Here is a 24,331-nt window from a genome sequence, read left to right on the forward strand (position 1 = left end):
TCTCAGCGCTTTGGAAACCAACGCAGATAGGGATCAGGTCAAAAATAAAAGGCCAAGATGATGTGCAACATCACGAGGCATACGTAAACCACTTCCATGGACAGCTAGAAAATGACCAAGGCTTAGAGACAACACATGAGGCATGCATGGTGTGGAAGAATTTGGGCTGGAATAGTGATAAAGAATTAAGCTTATTTGGAATTAGAAAGACTAGGTCTAAAAGGGTCTAGCTTTGAGAAGAGTGTTAAGCTTGATGAATGGGCCTTAAAGATACAGATCCAAGCCCATTAGGCATGTGTGGCATGTGGCATGGAATCCTAAAGGGATTTGGAGTTGTTTTAAGCCATGTTTGTCTCTTTAAAATTGATAATTATCTATTTATAAATTTTAGGCATGATTTAAGGAATCTACCTAAAATCAAGGTTTAATTCATGGAGTACCTATCCTTTTCCATCCAAAACCAATTCAAGCTAGTAGAAGTCCAAGACTCCTACAACAAACATGGGTGGCATCCTTGTGATTGGTGGGGATAATTTGACTTTTGCTACTCTTTAGGGATGCGTCCCACATCAGTTCTGCAAGGAGGTCTTAGATGTTATATATATGGGTTTGCAAACCTCCCCTTGTAAGCTAGCTTTTGAGGTGGAGTTAAACAAGTTCATATCATTTGGTATCAAAGCGTTAGCTCCAAATCAAGTTCTATCTATCCTTTTGTGTTTTCTTTTTGTTCTTTGTTCATCTTTGTGACTTATTCATCAATTTCCTTATATATTTTTTATGTTTTGTGTTTTCTTTTTTAAGTAAAGGAAGCACTTAAGAGAATGAAAGTGAGTAAAGCCTGTGGACCCGATGAAATACCAATTGAAGTGTGGAAGTATTTGGGAGATATGGGAGTGGCATGGTTAACTAAATTATTTAATAAGATTCTAAACTCAAAGAAAATGCCTGATGAATGGAGGAAGAGTATTTTAGTACCTATTTTTAAAAATAAGCGAGACATACAGAGTTGCTCAAACTATAGGGGAATTAAATTTATGAGCCATACTATGAAGTTGTGGGAGAGAGTTGTGGAGCATCGACTACGTCATGATACTTCTATCTCTCTCAATCAATTTGGTTTCATGCCCGGTCGTTCAACTATAGAAGCGATATTTCTCATTAGAAGCTTGATGGAGAAATATAGAGATGTGAAGAAAGATCTACACATGGTTTTTATTGATTTGGAGAAGGCTTATGATAGTATTCCAAGAGAGGTCTTATGGAATGTGTTAGAACAAAAGAGGGTATCTATTAGGTACATACAAGTATTGAAAGATATGTACGAAGGAGCAACTACTATTGTGCGCACAGTGGAAGGGGGGACGAGATTTCCCAATCTCAATTGGATTACACCAAGGATCAGCCATAAGCCCTTACCTTTTACATTAGTTTTAGATGAACTGACGAAACATATACAAGAGAGTATTCCTTGGTGCATGATGTTTGCGGATGATACTGTTCTGATAGATGAGACACGAGAAGGAGTCAATAGAAAGCTAGAACTTTAGAGAAGTACTCTAGAGTCAAAGGGTTTAAAATTAAGTAGAACGAAGACAGAATACATGCATTGCAAGTTCAGTGAAGGCCAAACTGGTGATAGGGAAGGAGTTAGTTTGAATGGAGTGATACTGCTCCAAAGTAATCACTTTAAATATTTAGGCTCAGTCCTTCAAGTAGATGGGAGATATGAGGAGGATATTAGTCATAGGATTAAAGCCGGATGGTTGAAGTGGAGACGTGCCACGAGAGTTTTATGTGATCGTAAGATTCCCAATAAATTGAAAGGAAAATTTTACTGTACAGCCATATGACCGACTATGTTATATGGTAGTGAGTGTTGGGCACTGAAAGAGTCGTATGCATCTAAGATAAGAGTTGCAGAGATGAGAATGTTAAGGTGGATGAGTGGCCATACTAGACTAGATAAAGTCTGTAATGAGAGCACTATTATCAGGCGCGCCTCAGGCGCAAGGCGCACCAGGCGCCTCGGGATAGCTGAGGCGCACCACCTCACTGAGGCGCACCGAGGCGCCCCCCAATTAGGCAAGGCGCATGATAAAAAGGTAGGCTGCTAGGGTTTTTTTTTTTTAAGCTTGTCCAGCAGCCAGCAGCCAGCAAAAAGGAAAAAAGAAGAAGAAGATGAGTGAAGGGAGAGATTAAACAAACCTGGTATGTATTTTTTCTTATTCTTTTCTTATTCTTCTTCTTATTCTTCTCTCACTCTCCTCTGCTCTCTTCCCCTGTGCTGCATTTTTTTTTGTTTCAGTGTTTCACTTATTTTTTTTTTTTTTGCTACCAATGCCATGCTCTCTCTCTCTCTCTCTCTCTCTCTCTCTCTCTCTCTCCCCTGTGCTGGGTATTCTATTTCTGCTTCTTTTTTTTTTTTGGACTGCTATGCTCTCTCTCTCTCTCTCTCTCTCTCTCTCTCTCCTGTAGTGTTTCTGCACTGCAATTTCTGTTTCTGTTTCTCTTTTTTTTTTTTTGGACTGCCATGCTCTCTCTCTTTCTCTCTCTCTCTCTCTATCTCTCTCTCTCTCTCTCTGCGGTGTTTACTTGCTGCACTTTCTTTCTGCATTTTTTTCTTTGCCATGCTCTCTCTCTCTTTCTGCCTTTGTTTACGCACTACACTTTCTTCTTACGCATCTTTTTTTTTTTCTTGCCAATGCCATGCTCTCTCTGTTCTAGTTTACGCACGATTCTGAAATGCAATTTTTCATTTTCTTCTTTTCATGCTCTCTCCTTAGTCCTTACCCTACAATGTTTTTCTTTTCCTTTTCTTTTTAGTAAAAATTTGTGATTTTGACATATTGTTTATTGTGAATATGTGAAAATATGTTGAGACTTGATCACTTGAGATGCTATTATGCTAATATGCTAATTCAATTACTCTTATTAGCTTATAGTTTTATTATTGGATTAAAAATGTTTTATGACTTTATTTTCTTATTGCTAATTGTTATTAGTTCTTCTTAGAAATTATTAGAAATATTATAATTGAGTTTGTGTTATCATAAATTATTAATTTCTATTATTATAATTGGATTATGGTACTATAAATTGGTATGTATATTATTGTTGGCTTGTTGTTACTTGTTAAATTATTAATTTTCTTATCTTTTTATTTTATTTTTGCAAAGATGGAATCGGAAGCATCATCCAGTTGTACTTCTTCACTTCTTGAAGACGAGGAAGAAAATGATGATGATGAAGATGTTAATTTGGAAGATGAGTGTGAGGAGGATAATGAAGATAATGAAGAAGATGAGGATTTTGATATTTCTATTGATGTGGATTGAACATTTGGTAATTTACTAGTTTATTAAACTTTAATTTTTAGTAGTTTATTTTTATCTCTTTTGGATTATAAACTAATTATTACTTGCATATTTGTTAGTTATTAGTATATAGTTTTATGTTACTATAATTGTGTTCTACTAATTAGGAAGAAATCCTAAATAAGAAATCCTAAATAGGAATACAGAATACAAAATATACAGAGAAATAATATAGTGATTGACTTTCCATAACACTCCCCCTCAAGTTGGAGCATAGATGTTAATCATGCCCAATTTTTTACAAATATAGTCAATCCTAGCTCCATTCAGAGCTTTTGTGAAAAATATCTCCTAACTGCTCTTCAGTTTTGATGTGTCCTGTTGAGATGATCTGTTGTTGAATCTTTTCACGAACAAAGTGACAATCAATCTCAATATTTTTGATCCGCTCATGAAACACCGGATTAGAAGCAATATGGAGAGCAGCTTGATTATCACACCACAATTTCGCAGACAGGGAGGTCTTAAAACCTGTCCCATCTAGTAATTGAAGTATCCATATTATCTCACATACTGATTGTACCATGGCTCTGTATTCAGATTCAGCACTGGATCGAGAAACTACACTCTGCTTCTTGCTTCTCCAAGACACTAAATTTCCTACAACAAAAACGCAATATCCTGTAGTTGACCTCCTGTCAACCTTAGATCCAGCCCAATCAGCATCTGAAAAACATTCAACATTCAAATGCCCATGATTACCATATAACAAACCTTTTCCTAGAGCGCCCTTCAGATAACACAAGATTTGTCCCAAGGCTTCCCAATGAGCAACAGTTGGAGAAGACATAAACTGACTTACCACACTAACGGCATAAGCAATGTCAGGACGAGTGACTGTAAGGTAGTTCAATTTTCCTACCAATCTCCTGTATCTCTCTGGATCTTCAAACAACTCACTATCCCCTGCTAACAGTTGTAAATTTGGAGTCATTGGTGCACTACAAGGCTTAGCACCTAATTTTTCTGTCTCTGTCAATAAATCAATGACATTTTCTTTAAGACAAGAAAATACCCTTCTTACTTCTCATAACTTCAATACCCAAAAAATACTTTAACAATCCCAAGTCTTTGGTCCGAAACTGGGTTTGAAGGAAGGTTTTAAGAGATGAAATACCTGCAGAGTCACTCCCAGTGATGACAATGTCATCCACATAGACTACCAGGAGAATTAGATCAGCCTCAGATTGCCTATAAAATATTGAGTGATCACACTTACTCTTTTGCATACCAAATTCCTGTACTGCTTCACTGAATCTCCCAAACCAGGCCCAAGAACTTTGTTTCAAGCCGTAAAGAGACTTCCGAAGCCCACAAACTTTACCCAACTCCCCCTGAGCAACAAACCCAGGTGGTTGCTCCATATACACCTCCTCCTGAAGATCACCATGAAGGAAAGCATTCTTGATATCCAATTGGTGCAGGAGCCAATCATATGTAGCTGCTAAAGAGATAAACAAGCGAATAGAAGTAAATTTAGCTACAGGAGAAAAAGTGTCAGAGTAATCAACCCCATATGTCTGAGCATATCCTTTTGCTACAAGGCGTGCTTTTAACCTAGCCACAGAACCATCAGGATTTACCTTTACTGTAAATACCCATTTGCAACCAATAGCTTTCTTACCAGTGGGCAAAGGCAACAGTTCCCATGTACCATTAGCATCTAAAGCCTCCATTTCTTCTTTCATAGCAGCACACCAGCCAGGATGAGAAAGTGCCTCACCAACAGTATTAGGGATAGGAATCAGGAAAAAAGGAAACAGAACAATTTAAGGTACGAGTAAGTTTACTAACAGAAAGTAGATTAAAATAGAATTTTGGTAGACACAAAACAGATGACAAAAAAATTGACAAAGTCGGGTTTGCAGTTCCAGAACCCATGACACAAGAAGTAGAACCATCAGCTAAAGTAACAGTAGAGGAATTGAGATTAGACTGAAAAGCAGATAGAAAACTAGAATTACCTGTCATGTGATCTGTCGCACCAGAATCAATAACCCATTTGGATGAGGAAGACACAAGACATGTAGTGGATTTACCTGACTCAGCGATTGCAGTGACAGGGAAACTGGTAGGCTTTAGAGATGCCTGATACTAGGAAAACTGTGCAAAATCCTCTGCAGATACCAAAATAGTTTTCTCAGAGGAAGATACTGTAGAATCCTCTGCTGCCATATTTGCCATCTGTGATCGCTGATTTTTCCTCTGAAGTTGCGGACAATTATATTTTGTATAGTCAGGCTCATGGCAATAATAACAAATGACTCCTCTTGAGTCCTGATTAGAACTAGTCTCTCCATTACTCTGATTACTTCTGTTGCCTGTAATTCCTCCTCCACTTCCTCTTTTATTACCCTGTTGTCCATTTGGATTACGGCTAATAAGAGCACTACTGGCAGGCTGTGAAGATTGGGTACTCTCTGTACGAAGGACTCGTGTAAACGTTTCATGCAAAGAAGAAATCTCAGAACTGGAGAGAATCTGAGATTTAGCAGTCTCATACTCTGAAGGAAGGCCCGCAAGAAAACTCATAACAGCCAGTTACTCCCGTTGGGCTTGCTGAACTTTCACATCAGAATTAAAAGGCAACAATACATTAAGTTCCTCATATACCCATTTAAAATCCATAAAATAAGCCGTGAGAGACTTATCCTCTTTCTCAGCACGTTAGAATGCCTTACAAACATCATAAATACGGGAGATATTCCTTTTACCAGAATACAAAAAATCTAAGTAATCCATCAATTCCTTAACAAATTCACAGTGATTAATTAAACTAATTACCTCACTGTGAATCGAGTTCCGAAGCTGCAAAACAACCGAGCATCCTCCCTTAGCTAAGTTTGTCATGTATCATCCGTAGGTGGATCTTTAGTAAGGTGATCATCCTTATCAATGCTACGCAAATAGACCCTAACAGTCTTACTCCACTCCAGGTAATTCGAACCATTAAGTTTGTGTTCCGTGATCTTAGTCATCACCGAAATCATATCAGAAATAATATTCTTATTGTCTGTCATTTATTGAGACAAAGAAAACTAACCGAAACGCTAATCCAAAGTGCTTACAACAGTAAAATAACCCAAAATCACAAATCAAGCAAATACCGAAATAAGATCTAAGAGCCAAGCCTCACAAGTCCTTTAATGGTATACTAGATCAGGCAACATCACACAGTGGTGGAATGAGGGAGGGGGTTGAGGCGACGTTGGCGATGTTGATCGGAGTCGAAACGGCCGGTTGACGGCTAAGGTATCTCCTGAGCTAGATGGTGAGAACAAATAGTCACCCTAGATAGATGACTTGCTCTGATACCATGTAGAAAGAGATGATTCTCCTTGGTTCCAATTAATCTGTACATGGGTATATATATACAATTGATTCCTATAATTGTGTTCTACTAATTAGGAAGAAATCTTAAATAAGAAATCCTAAATAGGAATACAGAATACAGAATATACAGAGAAATAATATAGTGATTGACTTTCCATAACAAGTTGAGTGACATTGATTGAGTGCAAACACATGAGGGAGCATTTTGAGGATATTTGATAATATTCTTTTGCAGGTTTCACAATTATGTCACACAAAAATAGTGAAGAAGAGAAACCAGATCAATTCTTCACAATGCAAGCAATTCATCAATAGTATAAGCAATCGACTTTGATGCTTGGAGACATGAGGAATCAAATGAAAAGGCAAGAGGCTAGACTAAATAGGCAAGATGCTACTATAGGTAACTTGCAAAGGGAGAGGTCAAATGTCAGGAGGCAAGCTAAACACAACAACTATAACCCTCCCTCTGAAGAGTTCGAAGATGATCAGGATGGGGAAGATGAGAATAATGATGATCGGGCTTCTATCATAAATTAGGGCAGATTTCATCAGAGGAGAGCAAGGCATGAAAGGACGCCAAGAACAAATAGTCACCCTAGATAGATGACCTGCTCTGATACCATGTAGAAAGAGATAATTCTCCTTGGTTCCAATTAATCTGTACATGGGTATATATATACAATTGATTTCTATAATTGTGTTCTACTAATTAGGAAGAAATCTTAAATAAGAAATCCTAAATAGGAATACAGAATACAGAATATACAGAGAAATAATATAGTGATTGACTTTCCATAACAAGTTGAGTGACATTGATTGAGTGCAAACACATGAGGGAGCATTGTGAGGATATTTGATAATATTCTTTTGCAGGTTTCACAATTATGTCACACAAAAAAAGTGAAGAAGAGAAACCAGATCAATTCTTCACAATGCAAGCAATTCATCAATAGTATAAGCAATCGACTTTGATGCTTGGAGACATGAGGAATCAAATGAAAAGGCAAGAGGCTAGACTAAATAGACAAGATGCTACTATAGGTAACTTGCAAAGGGAGAGGTCAAATGTCAGGAGGCAAGCTAAACACAACAACTATAACCCTCCCCCTGAAGAGTTCGAAGATGATCAGAATGGGGAAGATGAGAATAATGATGATCGGGCTTCGATCATAAATTAGGGCAGATTTCATCAGAGGAGAGCAAGGCATGAAAGGACGCCAAGGAGAGATGACAAGGGTAGAGATAGTGCTGATTGAAACATTGGGAGCATCAAAATGAAAATTTCATCTTTCCAAGGGAAGAATGATCCAAATGTTTCCCTTGAGTGGGAACGCAAAGTTGAGCAAGTATTTGACTGTCACAACTATTCAGAAGAGAAAGGAAAAACTTGATGCTATTGAATTTACTGACTATGCTCTTGTATGGTAGGATCAAATGATTTTGAGCAGAAGAAGAAACAGAGAGAAGCCTATTGACACCTGGGATGAGATGAAAGCTGTCATGAAAAGAAAATTTGTCCCTAACCACTATTACAGAGAATTGTATCAAAGGCTGCAAAGACACACAAGGGACAAAGAGTGTGGAAGAATACCATAAGGAGATGGAGATAGCTATAACTCGGGCAAATGCTGAGGAGGACAGAAAAGCCACAATGGCTCGATTCCTAGGTTGTTTGAATAAAAAAATAGCTGATTTAGTTGAGTTGAGTTGAGTTGAGTTTAGTAGTTGAGTTGCAGCATTATGTGGAGCTAGAGGACATGGTGCAAATGGCCATGAAAATTGGAAAACAGCTCAGGAGGAAAGGGATGATGAGCTATGGGAGTAGCACAAGTTTGGTTCCTAAAAGCTCATGGAAACCGAACTAGCCCAAGGAGGAGGATAAGGCTGTTTCTAAGCCTAAGCATAAAGAAAGTAAGAGTAAGCCTCATAGGGATAGCAAAGATAAAAATATGAACTCTTTCCAATCTCAAAGAAATAGGGATACAAAGTGCTTTAGATGTTTGGGGACAGGTCATATTGCTTCACAATGCCCAATAAAAGGGCAATGATCTTAAGAGATAGTGGGGATATAGAGACTGAGAATAATGAAGATAGTGATTCTATACCTCCATTAGACGATGCTACTGATGTGGAGTATGCTATAGAGAGGAGTGCATTAGTCACTAGGAGAGCATTGAATATGCAAGTGAAGCGAGAGATTGGCGAAGAGGAGCAAAGGGAAAATATATTTCAAAGTAGATGCCTCGTTCAGGATAAAGCATGTAGTATGATCATAGATGAAGGTAGTTGTACCAATGTAGCTAGTACACTATTGGTTCAGAAATTGAAGTTGCCTACTTTGAAACATCCTAAGCCATACAAGTTACAATGGTTGAATGAATGTGGATAAGTTAAAGTGACTAAGCAAGCACTAGTTGCTTTTTCCATTGGTAGATATCATGATGAGGTTATATGTGATGTGGTGCCTATGCAAGCTGGTCATCTGTTGCTTGGTAGACCATGGCAGCTTGATAGGCGAACAGTACATGATGGTTACAGAAATCAGTATTCTTTTGAAAAGGATGGCCGAAAGGTAACATTAGCTCCATTGACTCCTAGACAAGTATATAAGGATCAAGTCAAGTTAAGGAGATCAATTGAGAAAGCAAACACTAGTGAGGCTAAGAGTAAAAGTGTAAAAAAAGGAGAGGTCGAGAGTTCTAGTGAGGAAAAGAAAGTGATTGAGAGTAAAAAATAAAAAGATGAGTTAAAAGTCATTGAGTGAGACTAGAAAGAAAGTGAGTCCAGTGCAAAAGGAGAGCAAAGAGAGAAAAGTGAGCTTATTTGTAAAAAAAAGAGAAGTTAAGAGTGCATTCTACGCTAGAGAGCCAATGATTGTACTTATGTACAAGGAGGCTTATTTGAATCTTACTGACCTTAATACTTCTTTGCCTAGTTCTATTGTCTCTCTTTTACAAGAGTTTGAAGATGTCTTTCCTGAAAAGATGCCTAATGAGTTGCCACCTATTAGAGGGATTGAACATCAAACTGATTTTGTTACTGGAGCAATAATTCCTAATCAACCGGCTTACAAAAGTAATCCTGAGGAAACAAAGGAACTACAGAGGCAAGTTGAGGAGTTATTGGCAAAAGGGCATGTGAGAGAGAGCATGAGTCAATGTGCAGTTCCAATGCTATTGGTGCCTAAAAAGGATGGCTCTTGGAGGATTTGTGTTGACTGTCGAGCTATCAACAAGATTACGATAAAGTATAGACATCCCATTCCTAGGCTAGATGACATGTTAGATGAATTGCATGGTGCTTGTGTCTTTTCAAAAATTGATTTGAAAAGTGGATACCACCAGATTAGGATGAACGTAAGAGATGAGCAAAAAACTGCTTTCAAAACAAAATATGGTTTATATTAGTGGTTAGTTATGTCTTTTAGATCGACTAATGCACCTAGTACATTCATGAGATTAATGAACTGTATTTTGCATCATTTGTAAGTATGTAGTTGTATACTTTGATGATATATTAGTGTACAGGAAAAATATGAAAAAACGTATGCTTCATTTGAGGTATGTGTTTGAAGTGCTTAGAAAAGAAAAATTGTATGCTAATTTTAAAAAGTGTACTTTTTGCATAGAAAAAGTTGAGTTTTTGGGTTTGTAATTAATGCAAAAGGTATTGAGGTGGATAAAGAGAAGGTGAAAGCTATCCGTGACTGGCCGATTCCTACATCTGTTACTGAGGTGTGTGGTTTTCATGGTTTAGCTAGTTTTTATAGAAGGTTTGTTAAGGATTTCAGTACTTTAGCTACACCCTTGACTGAGATTGTTAACAAGAATATTGGCTTTACATGAGGTGAGGAACAAAACCGTGCTTTTAACTTAATCAAAGATAAGTAATGTTCTGCTCCATTACTGAGTCTTCCTGATTTCACTAAAACATTTAAAATAGAATGTGATGCTTCTGGGATTGGTATAGGTGCTGTTTTGATGTAGAAGAGACGTCCCATTGCATATTTTAGTGCAAAGCTGAATGGTGCGGCATTGAACTACTCAACATATAATAAAGAGCTTTATGCCATGGTGCGATCGTTGGAGACATGGCAGCACTACTTGTGGCCAAAGGAGTTCGTGATTCATTCTGATCACGAGTCATTGAAACACTTGAAGGGGCAAAACAAGCTCAACCATAGGCATGCCAAGCGGGTGAAATTTATTGATACTTTTCCTTATATTATTCAGTATAAACAAGGTAAAGAAAATGTAGTTGCTGATGCATTACTACACAGGTATGCTCCTCTGTAATCTTAATGCTAAATTGTTAGGTTTTGAGTATGTGAAGGAGTTGTATGCTAGGGATTCTGATTTTGCTGTTGTTTATGATGCATGTGAGAAAACTGCTTTTCAAAAGTTTTATAGGCATAATGGGTTTTTATTTCATGAGAATAAATTATGTGTGCCTAATTGCTCTATGAGGGAGTTACTTGTGCGTTAGTCACATGGTGGTGGTCTCATGGGACATTTTGGGGTTATTAAGACTTTGGATACATTGAGGGAACACTTATTTTGGCCTCATATGAAGAGAGATGTTGAGAAAGTGTGTTCTAGGCGTATCACATGTAAAAAAGCAAAGTCTAAGGTCTTACCTTAAAGCTTATATACACCTTTGCCTATACCTAGTGAACCATGGATTGGTTTGTCTATAGACTTTATTTTGGGATTGCCTAGGTCTAGGTAAGGTAAAGATTCTACATTTGTAGTAGTGGACAAATTTTCTAAGATATTCTACATTTGTAGTAGTGGACAAATTTTCTAAGATAGCACATTTTATTCCTTGCCATAAAACTGATGATGCCACAAATATTACTGATTTATTCTTTATAGAAGTTGTGAGGTTGCATGGCATCCCTAGGAGCATTGTTAGTGATAGAGATGTTAAGTTCCTAAGCTACTTTTGGAAAGTATTGTAAGGTAAGTTGGGTACTAAGCTACTATTTTCTATCACATGTCACCCACAGACTGATGGACAAACTGAAATAGTTAATAGAACTTTAACAACTCTTTTGCTTGTTGTTGTTAAAAAGAATTTGAAATCATGGGAAGGATGTATACCATTTGTTGAATTTACATATAACCGAAGTGTGCATTCTTCTACTGATTTTTCACCTTTTGAGATTGTTTATGGGTTTAATCCTTTAACTCCATTAGATTTAATTCCTTTGCCTGTGCATGAGATTTCAAGTTTAGATTAAAAAAAGAAGGCTGAGTTGGTTAAAAGGATCTATGCACAAGCTAAACAGCACATTGAGAAGAAGAATAAGAGATGCAGCCTAAGCTAATAAAGGAAGAAAGCGAATTACTTTCCAACCAGGAGATTGGGTTTGGGTGCTTATGAGGAATGAAAGATTTCCAATTCAAAGGAAGTTTGAGCTTCATTCTAGAGAAGATGGTCCATTTCAAGTGGTGGCCGAGATTAATGACAATGCTTATAAGTTGGATCTTCCTGGTTAGTACAAAGTGAGTGCTACTTTTATTGTTGCTGATCTTTCCTCTTTTAATGTAGGTGAAGATTCGATGACGAATCCTTTTGAAGATGAAGGGGATGATGGAAATCAGCAAGAACAACAAGATCATAGGAATGTTCGTGAGATGATTCAAGATGCAATTGCACAAGAAGCTCCAATCACAAGAACTAGAGTAAGAAGATGCAAGAGTTGATTGACGAAACAGTTGCACAATAAGCTAAATATGGAGATACAATCAATAAATTGGGGTTACAACAAAATGGGAAGTGGCTTAATTTGATTTAAGTTTGCATGGGAGATGATCAAGAAATATTTGGACAGAATTGACGAGTTTCTACGCAAATTTAGTGTGTTTTTTTTTATCTAGGACATGTATGAATAGTTTTATTTAATTATTTTGGTCATATTTATGTATTTCGAGTTTTATTTATGTATTTTTGGGCCTTAGATAGGAGTGCAGCCCACTCCAGCTTTTTTATTAGTTTTTAGGATTTTATTTTATATTTTTAGCTTAGGGATATAGGGTTTTAGCCGCATATATAAGGCTAATTTAATACTTTTTCAATTAAACATTACTTTTGATTAAAATTAATATAAGAAAGGGATTTTTCTTAAAGTTTTTTCTTGAACTAAACTAAATTCTCCAAGAGTGATTAATCTTATAGGGTTTAACAATCTTGATACTCTTAGTTCTTGTTTAATTATAAAATTTGAGCCAAGAATCCTTAATTCTCCCTTTGAATTATCTTAGTTTTCAATTCTCTATAATTGATAGGCCTAGGTATTCCTTGGTGCTTGAACTTGATTTTCGCTTTCTTGGGATTATAAACCAAACCTGTTCATGGGTTTCAAAGCATCGTTCTTGAGGTTCGCATCAATTTTGATATCAGAGCCTCACTCTATATGAGTCGGTAGGCCACGTACAAAGGTTCCCTACTGTTCTTCGACAGACGTCGAGGTGAACAAATCATGACTCTGATTACTTCACGAGGACGTTCAGTCTAAAAGGGTCGAGAATGATGCATTCCACATCGGTTCTGCACGAAGGTCTTGGGTGTTATATATATGGGTTTACAAACCTCTCCTTGTAAGCTAGCTTTTAAGGTAGAGTTAAGCAAGTTCATATCAGTTAGGCTTAATTATTTATTTTTTGTTTGTTTTCAGAGTTATATTTATTAAAGGAGATGTAGCACAAGTAGGATTAGTTTTAAAGGAGATGTTGCACAAGTACAATTAGTTTAAGTTTTCCTAGTAGGATTATGTCTTTGTTTGAGTGCCTATAAATAGGTCTCACTTTTGTAATTTTTCATTATTAGTTATTTTTCTAAATAAGTGTTGCTCCTTTGTCTTACACTTGTGTGTAAGTGTGGCAAATGCTTTCACTTATCAATCATACTTGATTGTGGCATCTAAACTAGACTTATCATATTTCATATGCTTTGGAGTGTGTGGCGTCTTCCTTGGAGTAGTTTTTTCTTTGTGGCGATCTAATCTTATCAAAGGAGTTGCAGTATCTACCTTGGAACTACCTACCTATCTATCTCTTTTCTAGCTTTCTTTTTGTGTTTTTTTTTTTTTTTTTTTTTTTTGCATGTTTATGTTCTTAAATCATAAAAAACTATAACAAAAGAGCTTATCTTCTTATTTTGTCATGTAGTTTGAGTCTTTCATAAGTTTTTTTGTTTTCCAATTTTGTTTGCCTTGTTCCAAAGCTTAGGCGTGTTTGATTATCCTTTACATTCTATTTTCCGAACAGATTCTCTTCCCAAAGTACCATTGGTGTCAACAAGGAAACCGAACAATCCTTGAGTGCACTATTAAGTTCATGAAATTAGCCAAGAGGAATAATCTTCACGAAACCGAGGGGCAACAAGTTGCAAGGTATTTGGAATAATTGAGGCCCATAATCAAGGATCAAATTGGTGTTCAAGTGCTAAGAACTTTGTCCGAGGCAAAGAATATGGCGTTAAAGGCGAAGATGATGACGTACGAAAAGGTGCACCATGATTCTTATCCTAGGTATAATGAAGACAACGAATGGGCTATAGTTGGGAAAGAGAAAGAGGAAGAGGAAGGTTCCCATTGTGCTAATGTTGCCAAAGGGAAGAAGGCAAGCAACAAGAATCCAACAGGTAGAGTTGATAAGGCGACAAGTTCCAATACCCCAAAAGGTACAAATCCCTATGCTAAACCAACTCTTATTAAACATTATAAATGCAATGAAGAGGGGCATAGGTCACACGAATGTACAAGGAGGAAAACTGTGAACTTTGTTGAAAAACAAAAAGAAATTTGCTGCAAATCCAAATAAGGCGAGGATGAGGATGATGATTTTGAATATGAAGAGTCCATGGTGTGGAAATTGATGTTTTTGCAAAAGGTTAGGGAAGAGTCATCAAATAATCAGGAAGAATTGGGAAGAAAGCAATGTGAGATTACAATTGGAGCCTTGGTTATATCGACTCTACTAAGATGTGTTTCCTTATTAACTCTAAATTAGTTGCTCTAATTTAGGATGTATTTATGTAAATAGGAATTAGAATTCCTATGCAACTGTGATAGCTTCCTATTCCCTATAACTCTATATATACAAATCTAGCTCAAAGGAATGAATTAAGTTTTTCCTTTCACAAAAATTTTATTCTCTCTTCTTTCTCACATGGTATCACAGCTAGGTTACTAATATCCAGCTCATCTTCCCTTCTCTGTTTCATTCTCCGTCACAGAAAAATCAAAGAATCTCTCTCTCTCTAAGGGTAGGCGTGTGACGTTCCTTTGTCTTACTGCCCACCTCAAAAGCATCACCTAGTGCCGGCGACTCTCCCCAAGAAATCTGGTCAATGGAAACCCCAATGTGGGCCCCCCAAAAACCGCCACAGCTATCTAGCCCCCAATTCCACGCGCTAGCGTGTGAGTGACACTCTGGCCACCTTTTTCTGTCCCGTCCGCTCCAGCCACCTCGCCGCACTCCAATGACCTCAAATTGGACCCACATAGTCACTAGGTCCTTTGATTTCTCAGTCCTCCCTCCTTCAATTTCTTCTTTACTGATCTTTCGGTACAATTACTCAGAGCTATTCTTTTATATTTGTCATTGGTCCGTGTGGCTGTGAGCATTATCTTTAGGATATAGATTATTATTAGTTGTGGATTATAACTTCTGGATAGTCATTGAATATGTGTAACAGATCAGATAAGATACCTAAGTTACTTTCACTAGGGTTGACTATAAGGGATATTTGCAGTATCAAACAGCAAAGCAACATTCATCCGTATCCAGTGTTATGATACAGAACATGCTACAGCTGAACCAAGAAGGAAGAAAAAGAGCTGGAGCGTATATTCTAAAAGAGACAAGAAAGTTACATAAAATGGATAGGTGGAGAGCCAGTTCAGCATTATTCTGCTAAGTGATTTCTGGATGCATAAGAAACGATAGCTAGGGGTAATTATAAATAGGAGAGGAAGAGTTGGGGGAGGGTATGATCTGAATTGTAATGTTTCTTCCAGCTATCTTGTTGCTTAGGGGCAGTATTCTTACCGTTGGGTGAGATAGAGATCTTAGTGTCTTATATCCACCTGGACCCATTTGTGTATTTTGAATAAAAATCTCTATCCTCTTCTTCCTACCACTTCGTTGTTCTGTTTTTTCTTTTCTCTATCATGTTATCCATTCTGGTAATTCCTTTACTTGTCTAACCAAACCCTCATCAATTGATCCATCAATCCTAGATTCTGGTAACTCCACCTATTACTCTTTGAAAGGGTAGTCATTCTTCTCATAACCCTCATCCTATTTACAATTTCTTAACTTATCACAACTTATCTCCTTCATATTATGCTTTTGTCTCCCATCTGTCTAATGTTCCTATATCAAAGACTGCTAGTGAAGCATTATCCATCTATCTAATGTTCCTATACCAAAGACTGCTAGTGAAGCATTATCTCATCTAGAGTGACCTAATGCTATGGTTGAGGAAATGGTTGCTCTCCATACTAATGGTACTTGAGAGTTGCTTCCATTGCCACAGGGTAAATCTGTTATTAGCTGCCGCTGGATCTACACAGTAAAAATTGGTCCTAATGGAAAAGTTGATCAGCCAAAAGCTTGCCTTGCAGCCAAGAGTTACACATAAATTTTTGGACTTGATTATGGAGATATTTTTTCACTCATGGCTAAGATTGCATCTATCCATTTGCTAATCTCTCTAGCAACAATGCATCATTGGCCACTTCATCAGCTTGATATTAAAAATGCCTTTTTACATTAGGAGCTAGCCGAAGAGGTGTATATGGTGTTGCTCAGGGGGAATATGGCTTTGTATGCCATCTACAATGGTCACTATATGGTTTAAACCAGTCTTCGAAAGCTTAGTTTGGATGGTTCAATGCTATAATCCAACAGTTTGGAATGTCTCGGAGTGAAACTGATCATTCCGTATTCTTCCGTCATGATAAGCATGGTAAATGTATTTTTCTAATTGTTTATGTTGATGACATTGTCATAACAGGCAATGAACATGACAGGATCTCTCAACTCAAACAACACTTATTCAGTCACTTTTAGACTAAGGATCTAGGAAAATTGAAGTACTTTTGGGGATTGAGGAAGCATAGTCCAAACTAGGCATAGCTATTTCACAAAGGAAATATACTTTAGATATACTGGAGGAAACAGGCATGTTGGACTACAAACCTATAAATACCCTATGGATATAAATGTCAAACTTGTTCCTAGAAAGGGAGAGCCATTGGCAGATCCGAATAGATATCAAAGATTGATTGGAATAATAAATTATCTCATAATAACGCGACCAGACATTTCTTTTGCTATGAGTGTCAATCAATTTCTGCAAACTCCATGCAATACTCATTAGGATGCAATAACTCGTATTCTCATACATATCAAAAAAGCTTTAGGACAAGGTTTGCTATATGAAGACAAGGGTCACTCACAAGTTGTTGAGTGCTCTGATACAGATATCGAAGATAGGTTGGAAAGCTAAATTATCTCATAATAACACAGCCAAACATTTCTTTTGTTGTGAGTATTGTTAGTCGGTTTCTCCAAGCTTCGTGTAGTACTAATTAGGATGCAATAAGTCATATTCACAGATATATCAAAAGAGCTCCAGGACAAGGTTTGCTATGTAAATGACATGAGTCACTCACAAGTTGTTAGGTATTCTGATAATGATTGGGCAGGATCTCCCGCATATAAGCAATCTACTTCAGGATACTATGTTATTGTTATGAAAAGTCAATCACTATTATTATTTCTCTGTATATTTTGTATTCCTATTTAGGATTTCTTATTTAGGATTTCTTCCTAATTAGTAGAACACAATTATAGAAATCAATTGTATATATATACCCATATACAAATTAATTGAAATTAAGGAGAATCATCTCTATCTACATAGTATTAGAGCAGGTCATCTATCTAGGGTGACTATTTGTTCTTACCACCCAGCTCAGGAGAGACCTTGGGCACCGACCGGCCGTCACCTCTGATCCGGTCGCCGGAATCCAAGCGCGTGAGGCTCACATGCCCAACTCAGGTTCTCGCCGTTTCTTCACTTGCCGGCGCGTGGAGGCGCATCCGCCTGCCGTTTCGACTCCAATCAGCATTGTCGGCGTCGCCTCAACCCCCTCATTCCACCACTGTGTGTTGTTGCCTAATCCAGTACACCATTAAAGGACTTCTAAGGTTTGGCTCTCATATCCTATTTCGGTATTTACTTGATTTGTAATTTTTTGTTATTTTGCGGTTGTATGCACTTTGGATTAGCGTTTTGATTAGTTTTCTTTATCTCAATAAATGGCAGACAATAAGAATGTTATTTCTGATGTGATTCCGGTGATGACTAAGATTACGGAACACAAACTTAATAGTTCGAATTACCTGGAATGGAGTAAGACTGTTAGGGACTATTTGCATAGCATTGATAATAATGATCACCTTACTAAAGACCCACCTACTGATGATACACGACAAACTTGGCTAAGGGAGGATGCTCGGTTATTTTTGCAGCTTCGAAACTCGATTCACAGTGAGGTAATTAATTTAATTAATCACTGTGAATTTGTTAAGGAATTGATAGATTACTTAGATTTTCTGTATTCTGGTAAAGGAAATATCTCCCGTATTTATGATGTTTGTAAGGCATTTTACCGTGCTGAGAAAGAGGATAAGTCTCTCACGGCTTATTTTATAGATTTTAAACGAGTATATGAGAAACTTAATGTATTGTTGCCTTTTAGTTCTGATGTGAAAGTTCAACAGGCCCAACAGGAGCAACTGGCTGTTATGAGTTTTCTTGCAGGCCTTCCTTCAACGTGTGAGACTGCTAAATCTCAGATTTTCTCCAGTTCTGAGATTTCCTCTTTGCATGAAACGTTCAAACGGGTCCTTCGTACAGAGAGTACTCAATCTTCACAGCCTGCCAGTAGTGCTTTTATTAGCCGTAATCCAAATGGACAACAGGGTAATAAAAGAGAAAGTAGAGAATGAATTACAGGAAACAGAGGTAATTAGCATAATGGGGAGGCCAGTTCTAGTTTTATTATTGCAATGAACCTAGCCATACAAAATACAATTGTCCGCAACTTCAGAGAAAAAATCAACGATCACAAATGGCAAATATGGAAGCAAAGGATTTTACAGTATCTTCCTCTAGGAAAACTGTTTTGGTATCTGCAGAGGATTTTGCACAGTTTTCCCAGTATCAGGCATCTCTAAAGCCTACTGGTTCCCCTGTCACTGTGATCGCTGAGTCAGGTAAATCCACTACATGCTTTGTGTCTCCTCATCCAAATGGGTTATTGATTCTGGTGCGACAGATCACATGACAGGTAATTCTAGTCTTCTATCTGCTTTTCAGTCTAATCTCACTTCCTCTACTGTTACTTTAGCTGATAGTTCTACTTCTTGTGTCATTGGTTCTGGAACTGCGAACTCGACTTCGTCAATTTTTTTGTCATCCATTTTGTGTCTACTGAAATTCCCTTTTAATCTACTTTCTGTTAGTAAACTTACTCATACCTTAAATTGATCTGTTTCCTTTTTTCCTGACCAGTGTTTGTTTCAGGATCTTACGACGAAGCAGATTATTGGTAGAGGACGTGAGTCAAGTGGTCTCTACATTCTGGAAAATCATGTACCGCGGTCGCTTGTTTGCTCCAATACCCTCTTGAAGCTCATTGTAAATTGGGTCATCCTTCTTTGTCTACCATGAAGAAGTTGTGTCCTCAGTTTCAATCTTTATCAGTGCTAGAATGTGAGTCGTGTCAGTTTGCAAAACATCATCGTTTGCCTTCAATGTCTAGAGTCAATAAACGGGCTTCATCACTTTTTGAGTTAATTCATTCTGATGTTTGGGGTCCTTGTTCTGTTACTTTTAAAACTGGATTTCGTTATTTTGTTACTTTTGTTGATGATTACTCTCGTGTTAACTAATTATATTTAATGAAGAATCGTTCTAAATTATTTTCTATCTTTTGTGCCTTCTGTAATGAAATCAAAACTCAATTTAATATTTCTGTGCGCATATTAAGAAGTGACAATGTCAAAGAATATTTTTCCGCACAATTTCAGTCTTATATGACGTAAAATGGCATTCTTCATCAATTTTCCTGTGTTGATACCCCATCCCAAAATGGCATGGCCGAAAGAAAAAATCGGCATCTTCTTGAGGTAACTCGTGCTCTTCTTTTTCATATGAAAGTTCCTAAACACTTTTGGGCGGATGCAGTTTCTACGGCATATTTTTTTATCAATCGTATGCCGTCTTCTATCCTTAATGGGGATATTCTTTATACTGCTTTGTTTCCTACAAAATCTTTATTCCCTGTTAAACTCCGTATTTTTTATTGTACCTGTTCTATGCGTAATGTTCGTCCACAGGTTACTAAATTGGATCCGAAGTCCCTCAAATGTTTCTTCCTTGGGTACTCTCGGCTCCAAAAAGGGTACCGTTGTTTCTCTCCTACTCTTAATCGTTATCTTGTTTCTGTAGATGTCAATATTTTTTTAGTCCACTCCATTTTTTCCTCAATCATCTGTGTATGAGAGTCAGGGGGAGGAGGATGATCTCTTAATATATACTGTCCAATCAATGTCTAGTCCTCTCCCACAGCCTATTTCTTCTATCTCTAGACCTACTCGACCTCTTATTGTTCATGTTTATTCCAAAAGATTGGAGATTCCTGACTCAGATCCTCCATCAGCTACTTCGTTGAGAGATCATATACCTCATATTGATCATGATTCTGAACTAGACTTGCCATTGCTCTTCGTAAAGGTAAGCGTTCATGCACTTATCCTATCTCTTCTTTTATTTCTTATAATCAATTGTCTTCTTATTCTCAGTATTTTGTTACTTCTTTAGACTCTGTTCCTATCCCTAATACTATTTGTGAGGCACTGTATCATCCTGGCTGGTGTGCTGCTATGAAAGAGGAAATAGAGGCTTTAGATGCTAATGGTACATGGGTACTGTTGCCTTTGCCCACTGGTAAGAAAGCTATTGATTGCAAATGAGTATTTACAGTAAAGGTAGATCCTGATGATTCTGTGGCTAGGTTAAAAGCATGCCTTGTGGCAAAAGGATATGCTCAGACATATGTGGTTGATTACTCTGACACTTTTTCTCTTATAGCTAAACTTACTTCTGTTCGCTTGTTTATCTCTTTAGCAGCTACATATGATTGGCCCCTGCACCAATTGGATATCAAGAATGCTTTCCTTCATGGTGATCTTCAGGAGGAGGTGTATATGGAGCAACCACCTGGGTTTGCTGCTCAGGGGGAGTTGAGTAAAGTTTGTAGGTTTTGGAAGTCTCTTTATGGCTTAAAACAAAGTCCTAGGGCCTGGTTTGGGAGATTCAGTGAAGCAGTACAGGAATTTGGTATGCAAAAGAGTAAGTGTGATCACTCAGTACTTTATAGGCAATCTGAGGCTGGTCTAATTCTCCTGGTAGTCTATGTGGATTACATTATTATCACTGGGAGTGACTTTACAGGTATTTCATCTCTTAAAACCTTCCTCCAAACCAAGTTTCAAACCAAAGACTTGGGATTATTAAAGTATTTCTTGGGTCTTGAAGTTATGAGAAGTAAGAAAGGTATTTTCTTGTCTCAAAAAAAATATGTCCTCGATCTATTGACAGAGACAGGAAAATTAGGTGCTAAGCCTTACAGTGCACAAATAACTCCAAATTTACAACTGTTAGCAAGGGATAGTGAGTTGTTTGAAGATCTAGAGAGATACAGGAGATTAGTAGGAAAATTGAACTACCTTACAATCACTCATCCTAACATTGCTTATACCGTTAGTGTGATAAGTAAGTTTATGTCTTCCCCAACTGTTGCTCATTGGGAAGCCTTGGGACAAATCTTGTGTTATCTGAAAGCCGCTCCAGGAAGAGGTTTGTTATATGGTAATCATGAGCATTTGAATGTTGAATGTTTTTCAGATGCCGACTGGGCTGGATCTAAGGTTGACAGGAGGTCAACTACTGGATATTGCATTTTTGTTGGAGAAAATTTGGTATCTTAGAGAAGGAAGAAGAAGAGTGTAGTTTCTCGATCTAGTGCTGAATTGGAATACAAAGCCATGACACAATCAGTATGTGAGGTAATGCGGATATTTCAATTACTAGATGAGACAGGTTTTAAGACCTCCCTGACTGTGAAATTGTAGTGTGATAATCAAGTTGCTCTCCATATTGGTTCTAATCCGGTATTTTATGAGCGGACCAAACATATTGAGATTGATTGTCACTTTGTTCGTGAAAAGATTCAACAACAGATCATCTCAACAAGACACATCAAAACTAGAGAGCAGTTACAAATATTTTCATAAAAGCTCTGAATAGAGCTAAGATTGACTACATTTGTAACAAATTGGGCATGATTAACATCTATGCTCTAATTTGAGGGGGAATGTTATGGAAAGTCAATCACTATATTATTTCTCTGTATATTCTGTATTCCTATTTAGGATTTCTTATTTAGGATTTCTTCCTAATTAGTAGAACACAATTATATGAATCAATTGTATACATACAACCATGTACAGATTAATTAAAATTAAGGAGAATCATCTCTATCTATAGTTATGATTGAAGGTAACCTAATATCATGGAAAAGTAAGAATAGGATGCAATCGCTAGGCCGAGTGCAGAAGCAGAATATTGAGTTATAGCCCAAACTACTTGCTAACTTATCTGGTTAAAACAACTTCTCCAAGAATTGAGATGCGGAGAAGTTAAGCGAATAAGGTTAATATGTGACAATCAAACTACCCTTCATATCGCCTCAAATCCAACTTTCCATTAAAGAACACAACATATAGAGGTGGATTATCACTTTATCAGATAAAAGAAGATTGAATCAGGGTGCATTGCTACTTGTTTTGTTAACTCAAATAATCAATTAGCAAATGTTCTCACCGGGTCTCATCGAGGTCGTCGAACTGAATACATTTGTAATAAGCTTGGAGCATATGGTATGTATGCTCCAGCTTAAGGGAAGTGTTGAGATAAGTTTCCTAATTAACTCTAAATTAGTTGCTCTAATTTATGTATTTATGTAAATAGGAATTAGAATCCTTGTGTAACTATGATAGCTTCCTTTTCTCTGTACTGTATATGTAGAAGACAAAGAATTTAGAGAATTTCTTTTATGTTTTTTCCTAATTAAGTCTAAATTAGTTCCTCTAATTTATGTATTTATGTAAATAGGAATTAGAATCCTTGTGTAACTATGATAGCTTCCTTTTCTCTGTACTGTATATGTAGAAGACAAAGAATTTAGAGAATTTCTTTTATATTTTTTCATACAAAAATGATTTACAAGAATTCTAATTTATACACAAAGGCTAAGACTAAATAAGAAACTAATAAATGCAATGATTCCTAATTATATTCTAATTTACAACTAATTTACACTAATTAAGAGATTTACACTAATTAAGGGATTCTAATACTCCCCCTCAAGTTGGTTCATGTATGTTGCACATGCCTAACTTGCAAACTAGGGTATGAAACTTCTTACAACGTAATCCCTTAGTAAACACATCAGCTAACTGGTCTTTCGACCCTACATAACAAATACTTAAGGAACCATTGACAACTTTTTCTTTTATGAAGTATTTGTCAATCTCTATATGCTTAGTCCAATCATGCTGAATTGGATTGTGAACTATACTGATGGCAGCTTTGTTATCACAGAACAAGGACAAACCACTAGCTTCTAACAATTTTAATTCCTCCATCAACTTTCGTAACCACAATAGTTCACAAATATCTTGAGCCATTGCTCTAAACTCAGCCTCTGCACCAAATCTAGCTATCACATTTTGCTTCTTGCTTCTCCAAGTGACTAGATTACCACCAACAAAAGTACAGTAACTAGCTGTCGATCTCCTATCATCAAGAGATCCAACCCAATCTGCATTTGTAAAGGCCTTAATCTGAAGATGGTCATGCTTTGAAAAAAGAAATCCTTTCCCAGGTGCAGATTTTAAGTATCACAAGATGCGGAAAACAGCCTCCAAATGAGGTTCACAAGGATCATGCATATACTGACTCACTAGACCCACTGCATAAGCTATGTCAGGTCTAGTATGTGAACGATAAATAAGTCTGCCAACCAAACTCTGATACCTTCCTATATCCTCTGATTCCTTTGTGATTTGCCTCAATGGGAGATTCTGCTAGTTTACAACCTAGCATTCCTGTTTCCTCCAACAGATCCAGTATGTACTTCCTTTGAGAAATAAAGATTCCTTTATCTAATCTGGCAACCTCTATTCCAAGAAAATACTTTAGTCTTCCCAAATCTTTAATTTCAAACTCCTGTACTCGTCGCTCCTTTAGATGAGCCATTTCTTCCCTATCATCACCAGTTACCACAATATCATCCACATAGACAATAAGTAGACTGAACTTACCCTTATAGTATTTTATAAACAAGGTGTGATCAGCATTGCTTTGGCAGTATCGAAAGAAAACCATAGCCTTACTGAACCTGTCAAACCATGTCCTAGGTGACCGTTTTAAGCCATACAGTGCTTTCTTCAATCTATAAACTTTTCCTCTAG

The 24,331-nt window shown here is 37.1% G+C and overlaps 1 protein-coding gene across 10 annotated transcripts in view; it reads right to left on the minus strand.

Moving 5' to 3' along the window:
• LOC110655126 (uncharacterized) overlaps positions 1–24,331 on the minus strand; it is a 64,531-nt gene that overhangs the window by 27,950 nt on the left and 12,250 nt on the right. The window lies entirely within an intron of this gene.

This window comes from Hevea brasiliensis, chromosome 10 (genome assembly GCF_030052815.1).
Source record: "Hevea brasiliensis isolate MT/VB/25A 57/8 chromosome 10, ASM3005281v1, whole genome shotgun sequence".
NCBI classification, from domain to species: Eukaryota; Viridiplantae; Streptophyta; class Magnoliopsida; order Malpighiales; family Euphorbiaceae; genus Hevea; species Hevea brasiliensis.